The following is a 25,169-nucleotide window of genomic DNA, read 5'->3' on the forward strand; positions in this document are numbered from 1 at the left end:
TCCAAGCATATAATAGATATCTGATTTAAAAATCAGAAATAAGGAAGAAGACTGGATGTCTTTTACAAGAAAATATATTAAACAAAAAGTATCCAAAAAATGAGTAAGACACAGCCCCTGTTCTCAAAGAAATCACAATACAACTAACTTGAATTTTAAGAGCAGTAATTTTTTAATTACCACTAATTCTGGTAATGGAAGCTTCAAAAATGCATTAAAAGCCTGTAAAAAAGAAAAGCAGGCTATACTGAGACTAAACTTCGGAAGAAATACTCCTCCTTTTAAAAGGAAGAAGAAAGGAGTCAGTGATATGGGTCAAGTACCAAGATAGGTAGGAAAATTTGAGGAATACAATGTTATGAAAACCAAGACAATGGTTTTGTCTTAAAATGCCAAAGAGAAGCCTAGTTTACTGGAAATTTGATTTGAATGCAAAAGTACTAATGGACTGATACACTAAACGTAGAATACTCATTTCTCTAGGAATAGAGAATTAAAGTAATAATTCAGATTCTGTTAATATCTTTCTGTTAAAGCATTTTAAGACTGTTAGAAAGGAATTACTAACTATAAATAAATGTTTGAATTTTCTCTCTTCTCATTTCACAGAAGACCCAAGATTCGGCCTATAAGACACCTCTAATAGTATCTGAGATCTTAAAGTAAAGGTCAAAAACGAATGAAGATTACTACTTTAAGTGCTTATAATACTTGTCGTGGTGGGAACTCTGGCCATCTAAAGGGAATATATAACACTCCATTCTAGCAGCTGCCTTGCAGGAATGCAAGTTCAGTATTATGAAAATATTTTGATCTTTTCAGAGAAGCTGGAAATCCTGCCTGTATCAAGTCCCTTGATTTCTTAAATACTGGTTCATTTCTATGTAGACTGGTTTCACCTGCAGTTTTTATCTTCTGTCTTAAATAGTGAATCTTCAGTTGAACAGAAATAAAAAGTTTTTATACACGTTAATGACTGTACTTCTTTTTAACTGAAAAACTACGCAAATAAACACAGCATTTGGGATCTCCAACACATTGCAAGAAATAAGAAACATCAAGTAACCAATTAGTACTTTATCTTTAAGTCCCTAAACTAAACGTCACTTTAATTTATTTTCATTACACTTTGGTCTTAAACACAAAAACTGCAAAATCCAACAAATTCTTTCATAATGAGCACATTAATGACCAGGAATTAATGGCCAAACCTGCTCCAGACAAAAATTTCACTGGTTCGGTGCTGGAGAAAACGCTTCAGCACCCCTTGGACAGCAAGAAAATCAAACCAGTCAATCCTAAACGCAATCAATACCGAAAATATACTGGAAGGACTGATGCTAAAATGAAGCTCCAATACTTTGGCCGCCTGATGCAAAGAGCCAACTCAATGGAAAAGATCCTGATGCTAGGAAAGACTCAGGGCAGGAGGAAAAGGGGGCGACAGAGGATGAGATGGTTGGAAAACATCACCGAGTCAATGGATATGAGTTTGAGCAAACTCTGGAAAATAGTGAAAGACCGGGAAGCCTGGCATGCTTCATTCAGTCCATGGGGCTGAAGAGGTTGGACAGGACTTAGCAACTGTTGTTACATGGTATTTTGCTATAATTTACTTAACTAATTTTAGAAATCCTGAGATATAAAATACCAATTTTAGCAGTTTTTTCAGTTGCTTTTTCCTGACAATCGTACTTTATTTCTTTTGAAAAAAAAAATCATTGTATAAATAAAAATTTTCTTCTAAAAAGAATCAAACAAAAAAATCCATTATGCTAATGAAGAAGCTAGTCATAGAAGTACCGTGTATTATAAGATTCCATTTATATGAAATATCCAGACAGGCAAATCCACAAAGTATGAATGGTGGTTGTCTAGAGCTGGGGAGAGGGTTGAGGGGAAACAGTGAGATGGCAGATAGGGATGGGATTTCCTCTGGTGTGCTGGGAATGTTCTACAATTAATTGCAATGATGACTACATCTCTGCAAATATACCAAAACCCATTGAATTTTAGACTCTAAATCAGTGAATTGTATGCTATATGGATGATATCTCCATAAAGTTACTATTAAAAAAAAAATCCATTGGTTCAGAGGTTCCAAAACTCATGTTCATTCTCTAAGTATTATATGGAGATCTTTTTAAAAAACAGACTCCCAAAGTCTACTGTCTACTGCCTTGATTCCAAAAGGATGAGGCTTAGGAATGCTGTATTTTAAATTTTCTGAAGGAGTTTTGATGTGTAGCTCTATTGGGGAATAATTACTTACTCAGAATATTAATAAACTATAAAACTAATCTTCATTTTGAATAAATTGATTAAAATCTATCACATAAATTCTATTCAGAATACTTTATTCCCTATCACTTCAGGCAATATAGCCAGGTTACTCTTGTATTCGGCTTTGCTGCTAAGTCACTTCAGTCGTGTCCGAGTCTGTGTGACCCCATAGATGGCAGCCCACCAGGCTCCCCCATCCCTGAGATTCTCCAGGCAAGAACACTGGAGTGGGTTGCCATTTCCTTCTCCAATGCATGAAAGTGAAAAACGAAAGCGAAGTTGCTCAGTCGTGTCCAACTCCTAGCGACCCCATGGACTGCAGCCCACCAGGCTCCTCCATCCATGGGATTTTCCAGGCAAGAGTACTGGAGTGGGGTGCCATTGCCTTCTCCTGTATTCAGCTTTAGATAATCTTAAAAATTAAGTTCCAAAAGAAAGCACTAACTCAAGAATTCAATATACATAACTAAACGACTGATTTAAAACAGCTTGGCAATCTAAAATCTTTTAACAGCTCATTACCATGACTTATAAAAGACATAAAACAGCACTTCTCTGACTACCTCTCCTAGCTCACTCACGATCTCCAACCACAACAGCATTCTTTCCACTCTTTAAATGGTTTCCCTCTACCCCAGATCCTCTGCACTTACTTGGCGACTCCTCTGAGATATTCTACTGGTTTCCTCCTTAAGTGTTAGATAACATGAATCCTCCTCAAATTAGACTCACCCAATCTAAAGGAAATCAGTCCTTAGTGTTCACTGGAAGGACTGATGCTAAAGCTAAAACTCCAATACTTTGGCCATCTCATGCGAAGAATTCACTCATTGGAAAAGACTCTGATGCTGGGAAGGATTGGGGGCAGGAGGAGAAGGGGATGACAGAGGATGAGATGGCTGGATGGCATCACCGACTCGAAGGACACGAGTTTGAGTGAACTCCAGGAGTTGGTGATGGACAGAGAGGCCTGGTGTGCTGCAATTCATGGGGTCACAAGGAGTCAAACACGACTGAGCAACTGAACTGAACTGAATCTAAACTAGTTCCAACATCCAGCTTCCCTCCACTCTTATGTATTACACTCTATTTCTTTTCTTGGTATTATTTTCCTCATAATGCTTATGACTATCTGAAATTATCTTACTTACTTCTTTAGGTATTTATTGTCTGTCTCCTATTAATAGAACTTATATTCCACATGAGCAGGGATGTTGTTTTCCTCATTTACTACTGTATTGAGTAGAATGTAATTAGAGATGTAGTTTGTGATCAGTATGTATGTAATTGTTGAGTAAAGGAACAGAAAAACATACAACCCCATCTTACTTTTAAATATGCCACACTGATAAGCCTCTGTGAAGACAATATTTGTTTTATACAATTTTTAGTACTAAGCAAGATTAAAATGGGAAATTTTCATTATCTACCTTCCTCTACTTTTCTCCTCTGAGCCGGTTCCTCCAGAAGCAGTCATTCCCCTGCACCCTTGTGGTCAAGTAATTTTAATTTGGGACAGGTAAGTCTAAGAGCCTCCAAAACCAACTCTAACAACATTGAGAGTTGCAAGCAAGTACATTCTTACAATCCAAGCAAAACCCAAAAGATATAAATTAAAACTTGTTTCAATTACGTGTCATTCAGGGAAGACTACCAAGGATCTCAGAGTGATTTGTCTTCCCAGGAAACAAGTGCACTCTGGATCTTTTAAGAGCTTAAGGACGAATGGAGGTAAATTAGAAAGAAGAGGAAACATGAAGGAAGGGATAGTGCTTTTTCTTATTGAAGACTACTTTCTGTAAAAGACACCACTTTCTTCAAGGAGTTCACCATCTAAAATGCATTATTAAAGAGCATGATAGACAATACAGATAGCAACATAATAATGTGTACTATAAATAAAAACACATAGAAACATGAGCAGAGTTTTAAAAGGAAAACACTATTTTACATAGCTTGTAGCCCAAGATTCAAATGCTGAAAAAGAAACTAATCTGGGAGTGAAAATACATTGTTTCAGACTTTACTACCTTGAAAGATGCTAAAAAAAATTTCAACATTAACTCTTGAAAATATTCTTGAAAGAATATATATTGCTAAAGAAATACAGAAATCAGTTCAGTTTAGTTACTCAGTCTTGTCTGACTCTTTGCGACCCCATGGACTGCAGCACGCCAGGCTTCCCTGTTCATCACCAACTCCTGGAGCTTGGCCAAACTCATTTCCATTCAGTCAGTGGTGCCATCCAACCATCTCATCCTCTGTTGTCCCCTTCTCCTCCTGCCTGCAATCTTTCCCAGCATCAGGGTCTTTCCCAGTCTTTCCCAGCATCCAGTGAGTCAGTTCTTCACATCAGGTGGCCAAGTATTGGGAGTTTCAGCCTCAGCATCAGTCCTTCCAATGAATATTCAGGACTGATTTCCTTTAGGATTGACAGGTTGGATCTCCTTGCAGTCCAAGAGACTCTCAAGAGTCTTCTCCAACCCCACAGTTCAAAAACATCAATTCTTTGGCATTCAGCTTTCTTTATAGTTCAACTCTCACATCCATACAAGGACTACTGGAAAAACCATAGCTTTGACTAGATGGACCTTTGTTGACAAAGTTAATACAGAAAAATACTTACCTAACAGGTAAAGGCTATTAAAAAGCTCCATAATTACTACACACTGCTAAGTGAAAATATCTGAGGCACTTCTATTATAGCCAGCTATAGGACATTTCTGAGGAAGTTAAAAAATTAATATTACAGTAATATGATTAAAGAGGAGTGAGGGAGGAAAAGAGAAACGAAGTACATATTTAAAAATTATCCTTATTTAAAATTATATGATTGCTTTTAACACAAATTTTTTATTAGAAAAATAAGGATATTCTGTTTCTAATCCTGCCCATAGGAAGCTTGGAAGCCACCAATCTATGCTAACAATAAATAAAAAGCTTAACAAACTGAAAAATCAACACTTCCTGGGATCAGTAACAAAAGTGAGGTCACAGGGCAAACTACTGCCCCCAACCTTGAAGAGGCAGAGACTGTGGAGAATGACAGTTTATCGGATCAGAAGCCTGAGGGCAAAGAGCTCTTTGGGAAACAGTGCTGTGGCAGGGGGTGGGGGTATTGATGGGCTGCTGGAGACTGGGAGTGAACAATTCTGAGATTAAAAATTCAGTCCTCAAAATGCACCCCCCCCTTTTGTTAGTTTTCCTTCCTGGCACTCTAACAAGTCCTCACAGCAAATATCAGGGAAAATTCCCTCATATTTCCAGAAGAGGGAAAGAAAGCATTTTGAAATACACTGGAGCACACTGTTCTTCTTAACAAAGCTTGACTTCAGGAGAAATTATTTAACCAGAGTTTAACCTCCTAAATGGGTTTTCCTGGTGGCTCAGAAGTAAAGAATCCACATGCCAATGCAGGAGAAATAGGTTCAATCCCTGGGTCAGGAGTATCCCCTAGAGAAGGAAATAGCAACCCCCTCCAGTATTCTTGCATGGGAAATCCCATGGACAGAGGAGCCTGGTGGGCTACAGTCCAAGGGGTTGCAAAGGAGTCAGACACAACTGGTTGACTAAAACAACAATAACCACCTAAAGTTGTATCAGAACCTAACTGACCTAAGGGAAGGTAAACAAATACCCAACTACAACCCAATTCAGCCATCTTGTCCTCCTTAAGAGGGGTAAGATCTTAGAAACAGCATTTAAGAAGTTCACAATCCAGAGACACAGGATCACAAAAAGCTAAGTTCTGGAGACCAAATGTTCAGCAATGTGATTATAATTAACAATACTGAATTATATACTTGAAGTTTGCTAACTGTTCATTTTAAATGTTCTTAACAGAAAAAAGAAAAAAAATACCTATATGCTGTGATAGATATGCTAATTACACTGACTGCTGTGATTATTTTATAATGTATACAGATGTCAAAACACTAAGATGTAAATCTTAAGTATTAAGAATTTTTGTCAGTTATAATTCAATAAATCTGGAGCAAAAAAAAGACTGAAACTTAATAACAGAACTGGGGGGCTTCCCCTGTGGCTCAACTGCCAATGCAGGAGATGCAGACGCGGGTTCGATCCCTGGGTGGGAAAGGTCCCCGGAGAAGGAAATGGCAACCTGCTCCAGTGTTCTTGCCTGGAAAATCCTATAGACAGAGGAGCCTGGCAGGCTACAGTCCATGTGGTGACAAAGAGTCAGACACAACTGAGTGCGTGGGTACACACGCGCATGTGCACACACACAATAACAGAGCTATAAAACACTTTCCTACCCATCCCCTACACACACACACACACACTTTACCACATTACTAACGGCCTATTTATAGCTTTTCAGTCAATACATCATGTCTGGCTTATCAAGAAAAAATTACAAGGCATATCATAATAAAAGGTAACAAACACAATTTAAAGAAACAAAGGATCAGAACCAGACTCAGACGTGGTAGAGATGTTGGAATTACCAAACCAAGAATTTAAAACAACTGTGATTACTATGCTACAACACCAAGAATAAACCCTAAATGTTAACTATGGACTCTGGGTGATAATGATGATTGATGTGTAGGTTCATAAATTGTAACAAATGTTCCATTCTAGTGGGGGAGGTTGACAACGTAACAGTTAGGTACCTGTTTGGGCAGGCAGTGTGTGGCAAATCTGTACCTCCCCGTCAGTTTTACTGTGAACCTCAAACTTCTCTAAAAAATAAGGTCTACTAAAAAAAAAACAAGAAAGCACAGTGTAGCAGTTGGATATAAAAAAATACATAAAAATTATCTGGCTTTCTTCTTTACCAGTGAGTTAAGATTATTAAAAGAGCTAATCTACAACAATTAAACATAAAATTACTAAAATGAAATGTGCAGGATCAACAGAAAGAAATCTTTAAAATGTTTATGAAGAGCATAAATGACCTGAACAGATAAAAGCACAGTTTATGTTTTCTAAAAGCAAAACTCAATATTACAAAGATGACAATTCTGTCTAAATTCTGTTTATCTACTGGAAATTCAGTTTAAAATATCAATGGACTTTTTTGAGGAAGAAGGTAACTTAAAAATAGAAGTGTCTTTAGCATATTTAGAAGCCAAGAACATTTGAGTGGTCTTTAAAAAACCTAAGGGACTTCCCTAGCAGTCCAGTGGTTTAGACTCCACACTTCTAAGGCAAGGGGTGCAGGTCTGATCCCTGGTTGGAGAACTAAGATCTCATACACAACCTGAGGTGTGGTCAAAAAAATAAAAACAAAAACATAAGTCAGGTCATATGACTCTTGCTGAAAACTCTGCAAGAGCTATATATTTCACTCATGGTAAGAGGCCAAATCCTGAAGACCCAGTTTTAGAGAAATAGTAAGATAAAATGTGCATAATATACCTTAAAAAAATTCTAGAAAAATTCACAACAGTCAGAGGTAACCTTTATTCTCTTCTTTTATAATCACAAAAACAATCAAAGTACCAAAACGAAACAAAGCAATCCAGGGTCTAACAACATTTAACAGCAAAACTTATGCAGCTTTTACTATATACCCAATCTATTTGGAGTAAAGTTATTATTTTTAATTCCAAAATAACCCTGCAAAATGGTGTTAATCCTATATAACAGGTAAGGAAACTAAAGTTTCAAGAGGTTAAGTAAGCATAAATGACTTTCTTATAAGTGACTGAACAAGAATTTAAAATTTATGCTGTTGTAGTTCTTCTCTGCAATTTAAAAAGCTGTGACTAGAAGGTAAAGAAAAAAGCTGCTCTTTATCCCCAGCTTCATTTATGTAAAATAAGAATAGTATTTGGAATATTCTATATTTTTCATTTTTCTACAATTTTATCAGTCTAAATGTAGAAGTATAGCAGTTACTTAAAAAAAATGATTAAAAAAAATTATTCCATGATCTTGACTCCCCCTTCTGCAGAGAAAAATGTTTCAAATCTGTAATTGTAACTTCACAAAGTAAACATGTCCTCCTTGACAACACAACACATTTATACAAAGCCTAATACCACTTCGTGCCCTGCCCCGCAAAATGTTCATATCTCATGGAAACACACTAAAACTTAGGAGACACTTTTAAATTATGAGCAATACTGGATTTAAATCAGCATCGTGGTTCTCATACAGTGTTTTAAAAACTAAAACAGCGTGCTATTAAGGCTCTTATAAACTACAAGCCATGGTCCTCAGGTGAAATTAAAAACAGGTAATGTTGAATGAAAACAGCCATCACCAAACAAATTTTAATCATCATCACACAAATTATAAGCTTTTATTTTAAAAGCTGTACTAAGTAAAAGATTACAGTTAAGATGTAAAGAATACATTTCTCATTGATACTAGGAAACAGACATCAGTTCAGTTGCTCAGTTGTGTCCGACTCTTTGCGACGCCATGAACTGCAACACACCAGGCTTCCCTGTCTATCACCAACTCCCGGAGCTTGCTCAAACTCCCGTCCATCAAGTCAGTGATGCCATCCAACCATCTCATCCTCTGTCATCCCCTTCTTCTCCTGCCTCTAATCTTTCCCAACATTAGGGTCTTTTCCAGTAAGTCAGTTCTTCACATCAGGTAGCCAAAGTATTGGAGTTTCAGCTTCAGCATCAGTCTTTCCAATGAATAGTCAGGGCTGATTTCCTTTAGGATGGACTGGTTGGATCTCCTGCAGTCCAAGGGACTCTCAAGAGTCTTCTTCAGGATCATAATTTGAAAGCATCAACTCTTAGGTGCCTGGCCTTCTTTATCACCCAACTCTCACAACCAATAGAACATAACTACTAGAAAAACCAGATTTTGACTGTATGGACCTTTGTTGGCAAAGTGATGTCTCTGCTTTTTAATACACTAAGTTAGTGATTAATTCTGGATAAGAATATAGATGATCATTATCTTCTTTGCATCTGTTTTTTACTTTTCTAAAAATAAAGAACTCACCCTAAAGCTAAAAATAAACTATTTCATGCCAATATTCTGCTGCCCAGCAAGTGAACTAAACCACGCTTTCAGAGATGCTTTTTTATTTATCTGCTGTTCCTATTAAACCCCTCTAAAGAGGCAAATCATATATTATCCTCCAACTTAATTGGTTATATTTTAGGAATTACTGTTTGATACCAGTAGGTATCAAGGACTCCTAAAAATAAAGAAGAGAATGATATTCCACATAAATCATTTCCCTTAACAGAGATTAGGGGAAAAATCTGTAGTGGAAAGAACATTGAATTAACAGCCATAAAGTCAAAGTTTCCACTGAGAGTGATACAATGCAACTTTAACAGTTTGGGCAAGTTCAGATCAGATCAGATCAGATCAGTTGCTCAATCGTGTCCGACTCTTTGTGACCCCATGAATCACAGCACGCCAGGCCTCCCTGTCCATCACCAACTCCCGGAGTTCACCCAGATAGTGATGCCATCCAGCCATCTCATCCTCTGTCGTCCCCTTCTCCTCTTGCCCCCAATCCCTCCCAGCATCAGAGTCTTTTCCAATGAGTCAACTTCACATGAGGTAGCCAAAGTACTGGAGTTTCAGCTTTAGCATCATTCCTTCCAAAGAAATCCCAGGGCTGATCTCCTTTAGAATGGACTGGTTGGATCTCCTTGCAGTCCAAGGGACTCTCAAGAGTCTTCTCCAACACCACAGTTCAAAAGCATCAATTCTTCGGCACTCAGCCTTCTTCACAGTCCAACTCTCACATCCATACATGACCACAGGAAAAACCATAGCCTTGACTAGATGGACCTTTGTTGGCAAAGTAATGTCTCTGCTTTGGAATATGCTATCTAGGTTGGTCATAACTTTCCTTCCAAGGAGTAAGCATCTTTTAATTTCATGGCTGCAGTCACCATCTGCAGTGATTTTGGAGCCCAGAAAAATAAAGTCTGACACTGTTTCCACTGTTTCCCCATCTATTTCCCATGAAGTGATGGGACCGGATGCCATGATCTTCGTTTTACGGCCTTAGTACCCTTTTTCAAAAAAATCAGAGATAAAGATGCTATTTAATCAAATCCCTTTCTCATTCCCAATTTCTTTGATTCTATGAATTATCCAATAGTCACAAAATTATCCCAAGTAGTCCATCATAGTATCTGTCAATTATTAGTGTTTATTCTACTGTTGAACTTTTGATGTTTCTTTGCAATGTATTAGTTACTTCTACTATTACCCCTACTATTATTAACAGGCAGCTAACACTTCAGTACCTGCTATTTGCACAGTTCAATGCTTTCCATGAGTTATATTTAATCCTCAAGATAACCCTCCAAAGCAGATATAATTATTATCCTCATTTTACAGACATGATTTAAAAAAACTCCAGGATCACAAAACTGGTAAGTGACAGAACTAGGCTTCCTACCTTGGCAGAATGACCTCAAAATCTCATATGTAGGTATATAGAATAAACTTTTTCATCACACCCTCAACCTGAGAACTAAGGGACACTCTGAAAGTGTGAATACATATATAACATAAACAGCGCTTCACACAGTGGGCAGCGTTCAACTTGGATTTAAAACCACTTTATGGTATTTATTAAGATTTTATGATCTTAGGCAAGTCACTTCTCTTTGCTCACATGGAATATGGGAAAAATAGTATCAATTCAAGAAGTTAATGCAAGAATTAGAAGCAACAACAAAGTGTGTATTTAAGTGTGCTCAGCCAACAGATATTGTTTAATGGTTGCATAACATTACTAAAATTATTAAGTGGCAGTACATTAAAAAGAGGTATATATAAATATATATTAACCTAAATACTACATATTTATTTAGCATGATTTATATATAATATATAAATCTCTAAGCCATTTAGATTCTTGGACAATGAATCAGTTCACAACAGCCCCAATCCCTCATCTACCTCAACCCTTCAGCTATTTATTGAGGGGAAAAAAATACCATTGTAAACAAACAAACAAAATTCTCAGCATGATGTCCTTCCAAAACATATAAGCACATACTCAAATACTACCAATGTCCACCATACTGCCTTAACCACAGTAAACATATAATAAAATATTTTTCGAACTGTAAAGACTATTTTCTGTTTTGAAATATTATACTATGCCAAATTCAGACTTAAATTGAAGAAAGTAGGGAAAACCACTAACCCATTCAATATGACCTAAATCAAATCCCTTATGATTATACAGTAGAAGTGAGAAATAGATTTAAGGGAGTAGATCTGATAGAGTGCCTGATGAACTATAGACTGAGGTTCCTGACACTGTACAGGAGACAGGGATCAAGACCATCCCCATGGAAAAGAAATGCAAAAAAGCAAAATGGCTGTCTGGGGAGGCCTTACAAATAGCTGTGAAAAGAAGAGAAACGAAAAGCAAAGGAGAGAAGGAAAGATATAAGCATCTGAATGCAGAGTTCCAAAGAATAGCAAGAAGAGATAAGAAAGCCTTCCTCAGTGATCAATGCAAAGAAATAGAGGAAAACAACAGAATGGAAAAGACTAGAGATCTCTTCAAGGAAATTAAAGATACCAAGGGAACATTTCATGCAAAGATGGGCTCCATAAAGGACAGAAATGGTATGGACATAAGAGAAGCAGGAGATATTAAGAAGAGGTGGCAAGAATACACAGAAGAACTGTACAAAAAAGATCTTCATGACCAAGATAATCACGATGGTGTGATCACTCACCTAGAGCCAGACATCCTGGAATGTGAAGTCAGGTGGGCCTTAGAAAACATCACTACAAACAAAGCCAGTGGAGGTGATGCAATTCCAGTTGAGCTATTTCAAATCCTGAAAGATGATGCTGTGAAAGTGCTGCACTCAATATGCCAGCAAATTTGGAAAACTCAGCAGTGGCCACAGGACTGGAAAAGATCGGTTTTCACTCCAATCCCAAAGAAAGGCAATGCCAAAGAATGCTCAAACTACCACACAATTGCACTCATCTCACACACTAGTAAAGAAATGCTCAAAATTCTCCAAGCCAGGCTTCAACAGTACATGAATGAGAACTTCCAGATGTTCAAGCTAGTTTTAAAAAATGCAGAGGAACCAGAGATCAAATTGCCAACATCCGCTGGATCATCGAAAAAGCAAGAGAGTTCCAGAAAAGCATCTATTTCTGCTTTATTGACTATGCCAAAGCCTTTGACTGTGTGGATCACAATAAACTGTGGAAAATTCTGAAAGAGATGGGAATACCAGACCACCTGACTGCCTCTTGAGAAACCTATATGCAGGTCAGGAAGCAACAGTTAGAACTGGACATGGAACAACAGACTGGTTCCAAATAGGAAAAGGAGTACGTCAAGGCTGTGTATATTGTCACCCTGCTTATTTCACTTATATGCAGAGTACATCATGAGAAACGCTGGGCTGGAGGAAGTACAAGCTGGAATCAAGATTGCCGGGAGAAATATCAAGAACCTCAGATATGCAGATGATACCACCCTTATGGCAGAAAGTGAAGAGGAACTAAAAAGCCTCTGGATGAAAGTGAAAGTGGAGAGTGAAAAAGTTGGCTTAAAGCTCAACATTCAGAAAACTAAGATCATGGCATCCAATTCCATCACTTCATGGCAAATAGATGGGGAAACAGTGGAAACAGTGGCTGACTTTATTTCTGGGGGCTCCAAAATCACTCTAGATGATGAAGGCAGCCATGAAATTAAAAGACGCTTACTCCTTGGAAGAAAAGTTATAACCAACCTAGATAGCATATTCCAAAGCAGAGACATTACTTTGTCAACAAAGGTCCGTCTAATCAAGGCTATGGTTTTTCCAGGGTCATGTATGGATTCGAGAGCTGGACTGTGAAGAAAGCTGAGCGCTGAAGAATTGATGCTTTTGAACTGTGGTGTTGGAGAAGACTCTTGAGAGTCCCTTAGACTGCAAGGAGATCCAATCAATTCATTCTAAAGGACATCAGCCCTGGGATTTCTTTGGAAGGAATGACGCTAAAGCTGAAACTCCAGTACTTTGGTCACCTCATGTGAAGAGCTGACTCATTGGAAAGACTCTGATGCTGGGAGGGATTGGGGACAGGAGGAGAAGGGGAGACAGAGGATGAGATGGCTGGATGGCATCAGTGACTCGATGGACGTGAGTTTGAGTGAACTCCGGGAGATGGTGATTGACAGGGAGGCCTGGAGTGCTGCGATTCATGGGGTCGCAAAGAGTCGGACAGGACTGAATGACTGAACTGACTATTTAATAATTTTCTTGAACATTAAGAACTAGAGTGTGCCTATCTGTTCCAAAAAAGACAAATAGTAGAATTAATGGAAATGACAACTGTAAGGAAGGAACTACAGTGATACAGGAGAGCAAGTGGAAAGAATCTGAACTCTGGACTGAAAAGGCCTGAGTTTATGTCCCAACTCAATCACTTTTTTCTGACTTTTAACCTTCAATTTAGCTCTCTTCATTTGCAAAATGGGGTCTGCTCCACCAGCCTCACCCCAATGCCAATAAGCACATCTGTGTGTACACATGTGCTCAGTCAAGTCCAACTCTTTGTGACTCCACAGACTGTAGCCCACCAGGCTCCTCGTTCCATGGAATTTTCCAAGCAAGAATACTGAAGTAGGTTGCTATTTCCTACTCCAGGGGATCTTTCCTGGCCCAGGGATCAAACCTGCGTCTCCTGCATCTGCTGCACTGGCAGGTGGATTCTTTACCACTGTACCACGTGGCAAGCCCATAAGCACACCTACTACTCAGGTAACAGTTTCTCATTATAAGTCTCCAATAAAAGAAACTAGAGTTCCTTGGATAAATACAATGACTCTAAAGCTGTGGAAGGGAAAATATCAAATGAACGTAGAACATATTGTGAAGCCAAAATGGAAGTACTCATTTGCAGTCAGTTAAGCTGACTGTGCTCTTTTCCCTGAGGGGGCCTGGTGTACCATGGCTGCAAACAACAGCCTCTTCGCAGTGTATGCATCGTGTTGCCTATATGGGTTGCTCTAAGGGACCCTGGAGACAGCCCTTTCCAGTGGACACTCATGACTGGCATAGTGTCCCCAATCTAGGCCCCAGACAGGTATGCACAATGCCTTTGGAAAGCCTCAGGGCACACTGGCAAGTATCCAAACTGGTTAAGGCATAATGTCCATCTGTGCCAAGCTACAGAACAAGAAGCAACTGACTGAAGCCCTGACTAAGAACCTGGCAGACATCACGTTAACCAAATGATCAAAGCTCATATCATTAGTACAGGACGTATCACCGTCACAGACCTCCTGAAGCATGGACACACCTTCACTCTACAGCACTGTCACCCAAAACGTTTAACTTCAATTTAATCAAGACTGAGCATCAGAATTTTGCAAACTGAAGAACATTCTACAAAATACTTGGTCAGTATTCTTCAAAATAGTTTCAAAATTATGAAACAAAGACTGAAGAACTATTCCAGATTACAGGAAACAAAGAGACGTGAATACTTGCTACAACACGCAATGCTGGATTGGATCCTGAACTAGAAAAGGACACTAATAGAACAACTGATAAAACTTGAAATAAGGTCTGTAGATAATATTATTATCAGTGTTAATTTCCTGTTTGGCTATTTAAGATACCAACATTTTAGAAAGCCAGTCAAAGAATATATGAATATTCTTGGTACATTTTTTCTTACCTTTTTGTAGGTCTAAAATTATTTCAAATTAAGACTGTACACACACATGAAATTTCTGAGGAAACACAGCAATATGAGAACTATTTTATGCTTGCTTTACCAGTATCTGCCACAAACTTTTGAAAGCTCTTTAGTATACAATAGAGAAAAATTCTCAAGATGATGTAGGCTGATGAGAGACAATGACAAAACAGCATGTGTATGTAAACCCTTCAATGCTTCTACCTTGTCCTCTCTGCCCATAAAATCTATAGTTTTTAATACAATAATTAAGAAGAAATGGAGAAAAATTACAGTAGCTTAAGTTCATGGCAAGTTACTTGAGTTTGGAACCGCAACAACGTACTTCACCTAAAATGCCCCCTTTGTCTTCCTATCAAATTTAGGCTTTTTGCACCATTTATCTAGCTTTGATAACACAGCTCATGTTCTTACACTAAAACCTGACCCACGTGGACTAAAATATTACAAATGACTCATTTCAAAGCTCTTGCTAACCAAAGAAATGATTTTTAAAAAGAAAAGATTAAAGTATTTTTAAGTAAACATTAATATATATAATTTATTTATATAGACTAGATTTATATGTATTAGATTTATATATAAAGATTTCATATCTTTTAAGTAAACATCAATAAATGTAACTATCTATAATACATAATCTAAAGTCATAAAAAGGCTAAGTTCACAATAATCATCTACTCTCAGCTCTAAGTTGTTAAGACACTAAATCTTTTTCCTTTGTTATAAAAATTTATTTTTATTTATTTGGCTACTCCAGGTCTTAGTTGCAGCATGTAGGATTTCTACCTTCACTGCGGCATGCGGGATCTTTTTAAATTGCAGCATGCTATATCTTTAGTTCCAGCACGTGAACTTAGTTGCAGCATCTGGGATCTAGTTCCCTCACCATGAATGGAACTCAGGGCTCTTGTGTTGGAGGCTTGGCGTCTTAGCCACTGGACCACCAGGGAAGTCCTTAAATCTTTTACCTTTCTTACACAGTAAAGAATCTGACTGCAATACCAGAGACCTGAGTTTGATCCCTGGGTTATGAAGATACCCTGGAGAAGGGCAGGGCTACCCACTCCAGTATTCTTGCCTGGAGAAATTCACAGCTTCTCTGCTGGCTCAGATGGTAAAGCATCTGCCTGCAATGCAGGAGACCTGGGTTCAATCCCTGGGTGGGGAACATCTCCTAGAGAAGGGACTGGCAACTCACTCCAGTATTCTTGCCTGGAGAATCCCATGGACAGAGGAACCTGGCAGGCTACAGTCCACTGGGTCACAAAGAGTCAGAAACAACTGAGCGACTAACACTTCCACATTCAGACACAATCTATCCTACCATAAAAACTTCAAAGTGAATTGAAAGACAAGACTGTAGCTACTTTAATCACCAGATTACTGAACTACACACAAAGTTATATACATAACATGTAAACATGTCTTTCCAAAATGAAGTACTTTTTACTTTCAATGTTTTTCCTCACTCTTCTGGGACTATCTTTTCCAATAGCAGGGAATCAAGTCCTTCATTACCAAAGAACCAATCATGTATTTCCAGTATCAGACTGAGAACTCTGTGAAGGCAAAAAGACTCAGATTTTACTCATCTGTATCCCCAAAGCTTATCGGCTTAACACCAGAAAACTTAAAAAAATTTAGTTCCAATCCTTTCTCCAGCAAATAAGAAATGCTCATTAATGTTTGTTTTATCTATTTCACTCAGAATCAATATTAATGACTGTGCCAAAGCTAACAGCAATGTAAAAACCAGAAGAAGGACTAAATTTGACTAGTAAGAAATGCTGCAACACCCTGATCTCCATCTGTTTGGCTGTTTCTATCGGCCTGCCACTTCAGCACACATGTATGACTGATGCTTATAGGGCTCACTGCACTGCAACATTTAACTACCACTACACGTGCAGCACACACATAATGGATTTGAATTAACAGACTTTACTGAAACAGTTCTAACTGCTATTTTTACAGCACCTAAACACTTAAAGATCTGAGGTTGAGATAATATCCTACTTTGGCAAGATATACAGATAATTAAGTATATACAACTGGGTCTAGAACTTTGTCATTCAATATTAACCCAATAAACTGTCAAATAAACTGTCATCTATAACTAGAATCAGAATTTTAAAATAATATTTTATCTTAACTCAGTACCTAAAGGGTAAAACAAAAAACAAAACATTTACAGATCAAGTGGCAGCAGAGTACAAAGATGACTGGCTTAAAAAAACAAAACAAACAAAAAACCCCTCAAGAACAATACTTACAAACACTAAAGGAAAAAATTTCATTCAGCTCAACAGACGTATACACAAAAGCCTATGCTGAAATCAGTATACGTTCACGTCCATGCCAGAATTTTGTTAGCTACTTAATAGCTTGCTGATGTACAGATAATCACTCAGTCATGTCTGACTCTTTGCAACTCATGGACTATAGCCCCCCAGGCTCCTCTATCCATGGAATTCTCCAGGAAAGAATACTGGAGTAGGTAGCCATTCCCTTCTCCAGATGATCTTCCTAACCCAGGTCTCCTACACTGCAGGCAGATTCTTTATTGTCTGAGCCACCAGGGAAGCTGACAATATTCTATTAAACATAAACAATTAACTTTAAGTGAAATTTTACAATGAAATAAAGCATTCTAAACTGTTTCACATCTTAAGATTTAAGAAACAGAAAATGTGAAAATTTTCTACATAGGAGACTATGTCAAGTTACAAAATACTAGAGCCAAAAATGCTAGGTATCATCTGAACCATCTTACTCATTCTACAAATGAGAAAACTTTGGTTTTTTAAGAAATTGCTTTTTAAAGGAAGACTACACAATGGACAATGCTAACACAAAATAATATAAAGAAACAATAACCAAAACTCACTATCAAAAGCAAATAAAGACCAAGAAACTGATGGGGACAGAGGAAAAGGAAAGGAGAAGGTAAATCCATAAATGGGCATTTGGAAAGGTAAGATATCCCGACCTAACGAAGTTTGAATCCTATCATGTACTAATAGGTTAGTCCTCTCATGCCTCAGCTTCCTCATCTATAAAACAGATGTAACAGTGCCCAACAGGATGGATGTGGGAATTTAAAAATTTATTAATTCATGTAAGCATTTAGAACAGTGTCTGTCACACAGTAAGCAAAAAAAAAAAAAAATGTTAGCAAATATCATCTGTTATAAAAATGTAGTTTTTATACCTCTTCTCTTACACTGCCAGTAGGAGTACAAATTGGAACTGCATGGGGACAGTTTTGTATTACCTTGTAAACTTGAAAATTTACAACATAACTTAAATCCAACTATTTTAACCCCAAATACATTAAAGAGAACCTTTAGCATATATGCATTAGAATACTGCAAAAAAGTTCACAGTGGTAACACTCATGATAGCAAATACCTAAAAATAACTCAAATATTCTTAGACAACAGACTGTCTATATTGTGGTAATGTAACACAATGGAGTATTATATGGCAGGGCAAATGAATAAAAAACTATAACAAAAAGAATGGAGACATCTTAAGACATTACTGAGCATAAAAAAAATCAGTTCAGGAGTTAATATACACTAAGTACATTCCTTTTGTTGTTGTTGTTTAGACGTATGGATTATAGCTTCAGGCTCCTCTGTCCATAGGATTTTCTAGGCAACAATATTGGAGTGCGTTGCCATTTCCTTCCAGGAGATCTTCTCAGTCCAGGGACTGAACCTGTGTCTCCTGCATTGGCAGGCAGATTCTTTACCACTGAGCCACCAGGGAAGCCCATATCCCCTTTATAGATTTCAAAAATAATGAGACACTGTTAGGCGTACATATACATGATAAAGGTTTTTTTAACAGGAAGTAAAGGAAATCAACCCTGAATGTTCATTGGAAGGACTGCTGCTAAAGCTCAAGCTCCAATACTTTGGCCAATACTTGATGTGAAGAGCCGACTCACTGGAAAAGACCCTGATGCTGGGAAGGATTGAAGGCAAAAGGAGAAGCAGGTGGCAAAAGATGAGATAGATAGCATCACCAACTCAACGGACATGAATGTGAGCAAACTCCTGGATATAGTGGATACAGAGAAGCCTGGCATGCTATAGTCTGTGGGGTGGCAAAGTCAACCTCATGGACAAGTTGGTGACTGAACAACAGCAACAAAATGATATACACAACACATGATAAAGTAACCTCTACGAAGAGGTCAAAGGAATATAACAGCAGTATGTTAGGTAGATTTTAGCTATCATCAATGTCCTGATTCTTGGATTATACTAAGTGAATACTTGTCAAGTAAATAAAAAAGTAAAAATAACAGACTACAGAGGTCCATACATAAACCAATGATGACAGTACAAACCAAGATAATCATTAGTCTAATTTCGTGCACCAAAGGTTTTTAAAAAAAGAACTGAAAGTTAATCATAATCTGCTTTGGAATGAAAGGTCAAATGAGGTAATTCATGTTTGACATACAGCAAAATACTTAATACACTTCAGCAATTAATATTATCCAAAATGGAAGAACGTATCAGGATAAAATTCATACGATGTATAGAATAAATCGTAGAATAAAAGTCTATGATTTATAGACTAAAACACATTTCAAGATTTAAAATCTCCTCACACTAAACTAACCTCTTTCCCGTTTCCTGAAGTGGAAACCAAATCTAAAAAACACAGAAGCAGGCGTGCTGCAGTCCACAGAGGTCAAAAAGAGTTGGACACAACTTAGCGGCTGAACAACAACAAATAATCTTTAACTTAGCTATACTTTTTATATGTACCGATACCATTTAGTTCCCCAATCAGGCCCACACACTTCGATTCTAATTCCTAGGCTTTCCTCTTCTTCCTGAAGTCTTCTAAAACCTTTCCTTTTTCTGCCTTCTCTGCTTACTTCTATTTTTTTTCCCCCCAATCATCTAAAAAACACTTCTTCTCCCCATTGGTAAATCAAAACTCATACATACACAAATCCATTTTTATATAATTTTCATGCAAAAAGTAATTTATGGGTAAGAAAAGATTACTGTCTTCATAAGCACAGATGCTCAGATACTAAAAGACTTGCTCTAACTCACATAAGTAAATGGCAAAACTGAGACTAGAATCTGAGTTTCTTTTCTTTTCTATATAGATCTCCAGATTTTATAATGTGCCAACTGGCATAATTCTATTCCTTCTGATACAGGTAACTCACTATATATATAAATCATATGATCTATGTGACATTTTTAGAGAAACAAATCTTAAAATCCTTTCTATGTATTTTTTGCCTTTATAAAACTTTTAACATGAGTGCAGAAAAGAAAACTTCTGTGGGTAATTTCCTGCTATGTTCCAAGTTTCCTACAATGTGATTGTATTCTTTTTGTACTTCAAAAAGTTTCTATTAATCTTTGCTGGATTTTTACGTTCTTACTTTTTGTTTGAAAATGGCATCTGCTGTAATTACAGTGCACGATCATGACTTGCCCTTGAGCAACACCCTAATGTACTCTAAATGCTGCCTCTAACCAGAGTACACTTCCTCCCAGAAATGTGCCACACAAGTTAGAGGCATATAATGCCATAGGATATAAATACACAAAGACTTTACAGTTAAAAGTTTTCCTTTTTTCCTAATATAAATGATTAAAAACATTCCATTTCATATTGAAAAAACAACTCAATTATTGACTAAAATGCAATATTCATAGTATCTTTGAAATTGTTTATCAGATTTCAAAATAACTATATACTTTTTACAAGCTGCTTTGGGATACACTCCCAAATTCATGAATGATAAATTCGGGGCACTTCAGTGAAAGAAATCTGAGACGCAATGATGTAACGCTTATTATCTATAACCTAGCTTCAGTGATTCAAATCTGAATTCCCCTACAATGCCTCACAACTCAACCCTGAAATGCACTGCCCTGAGAATCCTATACCTTTTCATATTATCTATTTTCATGAAATAATAAGCTGAACATAAATATAAATCTTTAGTACCAATAAGGAGACACATCCTTAAAGGACAATATTCCATAAATTGCACTGTAGTTCAGAACCTGGCACTTTTAACTACAAGTGTCTTAAGCAGCATTATTTTTACACAGAATAGATAAAATATCCTATAATTCTAATCTATAGAATACAGAAATCAGCTTGTGTCATCTTAAGTCCAAGTTGTTTTACAAAAGGTTTTGTGTGTGTGTGTGTATGAATGCATGTATGTACCTATGCACACTTTGTTAAAAAATATAAAGTATTTGTTATTGTTACAGTCAAGAGTTTAAAAGCTGTTTTAGGGTATGGGCCTTGGAGTCTCCACCAGCTATTCAACTTTCTTAAGTCCCAGTTTTCTCACCTTTGTAATTGCAAGTAATACAGTAATAACATTTCAAGTAGCTGTTATCAAGACTAAATCTATCAAATGATTTTAAGACAATGCTGCTACTCATTCCAACATTAGCTGCCACTTAATTACATATTGGGAGCTATGTAAAAAACCCACAAGGTACTAAAGAATAAAAATGAAATCTAAGAAATATGAGAATGCATTTATAAATAATCCACAATAGGCAAAAAATACAATTGTTTGAAATCAACACTTCATAATTAGAATTTAAGGCCACATATTCTTTGACATTAAGTATTTCAGTCCCATAAATGTACCTAAGAAATTAATTGAACAGAAAAAAAAACAAATGTATGCAGAAAAGATGCTCATTACAATTTTATTGATAAGCCAAGAGCTGGACACCAAAGTGTTCACTACCAAGAAAATACCTATGTAAACTTATGGTACAACTTGATGAACTATTATAGACATTAAAATAATGATTACTAAAAAAACCCATGTGTAAGTATAGAAATTAAGTATATTTGAGGAAAATAAATAATATTCATATATACACTATTAAAACGAATAAAAATATATCTGTACGGTACTAGAAACAACTGAAAACTATGCTGAGTTTTGTTCTTGTTTTGTCCTCCCCAAAACAAAGTCAGTGTCTTAGTCCATCAGCTTGCAGTAACAAAATACAACAGAATGGGGAAGGTAGCTAATAAACAACCGGAATTTATTTTTCACAACTCTGGAGGCTGAGAAGTTCAAGATCGAGATGCCAGCATGGCTGGGTAAAGGCCTTCTTCCTGGTTCACAGCTAGGGACTTTTCACATGGTGCAAGGACTCTGGAACCTCCGTCCTCATGATTTAAGGCCCCACACCATTATACCATTGTCTCTGGGGGTTAGGATTTCAACATACTAGTTTGGTGGGGATATTCAGATATCAGAAATCAATTAAAAGGATTCAGCTCAGTTTTCCTCCTACTAAGGACCTAGCTGAAATAGTGTAAAACCAAAAATGACTAGACGTTAGCCAGTAATTATTAAGTCAAACTACTTTTGTATGATGTATGCTGGGACCGAGTACACAGTACAGATTCAGACTCAATAGGACCTATATAACTTAAAACTCAACATTCAAAAAACTAAGACCATGGCATCACTTCATGGCAAAGAGATGGGGTGGGGGGAATCAAAAAACAGTGACAGGCTTTATTTTCTTGGGCTCCAAAATCACTGCAAATGGTGACTACAATCATAAAATTAAAAGACACCTGCTCCTTGAAATAAAAGCTATGACCAACCTAGACAGCATATTAAAAAACAGAGACATTACTTTGCCAACAAAGGTCCGCTGAGTCAAAGCTATGGTTTTTCCAGAGGTCATGTATGAATGTGACTGGACCATAAAGAGCTGAGCGCTGAAGGACTGATGCTTTTGAATTGTGGTTTTGGAGAAGACTCTTGAGAGTCCCTTGGACTGCAAGGAGATCAAACCAGCCAATCCTAAAGGAAATCAGTCCTGAATATTCTTTGCAAGGACGGATGCTGAAGCTGAAACTCCAATACTTTAGCCACCTGATGCAAAGAACTGACTCATTAGAAAATACCCTGATGTTGGGAAACACTGAAGGGAGGAAGAGAAGGGGATGAGAGAGGATGAGATGGTTGGATGTCATCACCGACTCGATAGACAAGAATTTGAGCAAGCTCCAGGAGCTGGTGATGGGCAGGGAAGCCTGGTGTGCTGCAGTCCATGGGGTCAACAAAGAGTCGGACATGACTGAGCTGAACTGATAAAACTAAGAAGCTAACTTTGCTCTCTCCTGAAGTATCAAGATGAGGAAAAACTGCAAATGAAAACTCAGGTGATTATAGAGAGGCCAGCTTGTCCACTCATTCATCTACTTCTCTCCCCTTTCTTTTTGAAAAAATTATCATAGAGTTGAAAAAATATCTTAATTTGATAGACTACTTATTAAAGTTATTTGTTATATTTTCTTAACTCTAAGTTGATTAAGTTTTTTGGATCAAATAAAATAACTCTCAAGAGAAAAAGCATACACATTTTTCCTCGTATTTTTAAGCTCCTAATTTATGTTCATTTAGGACTTTGATTCATAGATAACTTCAAACTCGATCCTAAACCAAGTTTTAGTAACTACATATCTAAGGCTATTATTTTCTAAATAACAAATGACACAGTATTAATGTTAAACATCAGGCTAAATCAAAATATAAACAAATTTTTGCTTTAGTTGCTGATGATTATAAAATGAACTAAATATAAGCGTACAGACCTTTAGCTGTCCAAATCAAAGTCAGCACTAAGACACAGCAACAAACTTCTAGCTAGCAGATCTAGCTCATGTCACCCATTATGAGTTCCTAGTTGATTACACAGGCAAAAAATTAAAAATCTAAATCTTTAATAACCTGAAAAAAAGACTCCTCCTCCCATCTCCCATGAAAGTAATTTCTTTCCTCCTCCATATAATCTGAAAGTTCCTTCATTCAACTCTGCAAAAGATGACTTTTCCCCACTGCTGCTGCTGCTACTAAGTCGCTTCAGTCGTGTCCGACTCTGTGCGACCCCATAGACAGCAGCCCACCAGGCTCCGCCATCCCTGGGATTCTCCAGGCAAGAACACTGGAGTGGGTTGCCATTTCCTTCAATGCATGAAAGTGAAAAGTGAAAGTGAAGTCGCTCAGTCGTGTCCGACTCTTTGTGATCCCATGGACTGCAGTCTACCAGGGTCCTCCGTCCATGGGATTTTCCAGGCAAGAATACTGGAGTGGGTGGCCATTGCCTTCTCCCTTCCCCACTGAAATTAGCTAATTTTTATGAAAGTGAAAGCTGTTCAGTCATATCCAACGCTTCGTGATCACACGGGACTGTAGTCCATGGAATTCTCCAGTCCAGAATACTGGAGAGGGTAACTTTTCTCTTCTCCAGGGGATCTTCCCAACCCAGTGATCGAACCCAGGTCTCCCACATTTCAGGCCTGTTCTTCACCAGCTGATCCACAAGGGCCCAAGGATACTGGAGTAGGTAGCCTATCCCTTCTCCAGTGGATCTTCCCGACCCAGGAATCAAATCCAGGTCTCCTACACTGCAGGCGGATTCTTTACCAACTGAGCTATCAGGGAAGCCAATTTTGACGGAGAGACATCAAATCTATTTATACGTATTTCCAAAATGTGCTCAGATGCTAAAATTGCTTTGAAAAATATACACAATAGAGATTTATATTATTTTTTTGTGTTGGAATGTTTAAATTTTAAGTGTTTCTGAAAAGCAGCTTTTCAACATTTAAACTCAAATACAATTTTTCCATCAGGTCCATAATCCTTTTCAAAAAGTAACCGTACCTTAAGGCTAAATGAAAATGAGTACTGATTATTTCATGAACATAGTACCTTTCTCCTCAAGAACTGAAAGTTCTTTTTAATATTCTCTTATCTCTAATCAAAAAATGTTATGGAGGGAGGAGGGAAGGTTACGTTTTATCTTTTAACATCCCACTGAAGTAGGGACATGTTATCCTGGCTTTACAGATGGAAAATCAAGCACAAAGTCAGGTTACATGACTTGCCGAAGTCTTAATGAGACAGTCAGTAGTAACCACAGATCATGTTAATTATGAATACCAAGTCAATTATAGAAATTCAGTGAATTTTGTTTCAAAAAGATCTTTATAACCGTATTAGGATTAAAGTATCCCCAAAATACAAAATGTTCTGTCAAAGACAATATCATTTATTCAGATAAAGCCCTATAGTATCAGTCAACATTTTGGTCAGTCTCTCAGAAAATTCTTTAAGTTCATGGTAAGTTCCAAATCTGGATAATTTATTCACATGTCTAGCTTCCTTTCTATTTCCTAATTACCAA

The 25,169-nt window shown here is 37.3% G+C and overlaps 1 protein-coding gene and 1 non-coding gene across 2 annotated transcripts in view; one reads left to right on the plus strand and one right to left on the minus strand.

Moving 5' to 3' along the window:
• Nucleotides 1-25,169, minus strand: part of SPRED1 (sprouty related EVH1 domain containing 1) — a 120,801-nt gene that overhangs the window by 86,321 nt on the left and 9,311 nt on the right. The window lies entirely within an intron of this gene.
• Nucleotides 14,122-14,255, plus strand: LOC147364788 (small nucleolar RNA SNORA70). The gene has a single exon (XR_015135628.1). It is a non-coding gene; the product is annotated as a small nucleolar RNA SNORA70 (small nucleolar RNA).

The sequence above is a fragment of the Bos grunniens genome, chromosome 10, assembly GCF_055505025.1.
Source record: "Bos grunniens cultivar Pamir isolate PY7600 chromosome 10, Bosgru_T2T1.0, whole genome shotgun sequence".
NCBI classification, from domain to species: domain Eukaryota; kingdom Metazoa; phylum Chordata; class Mammalia; order Artiodactyla; family Bovidae; genus Bos; species Bos grunniens.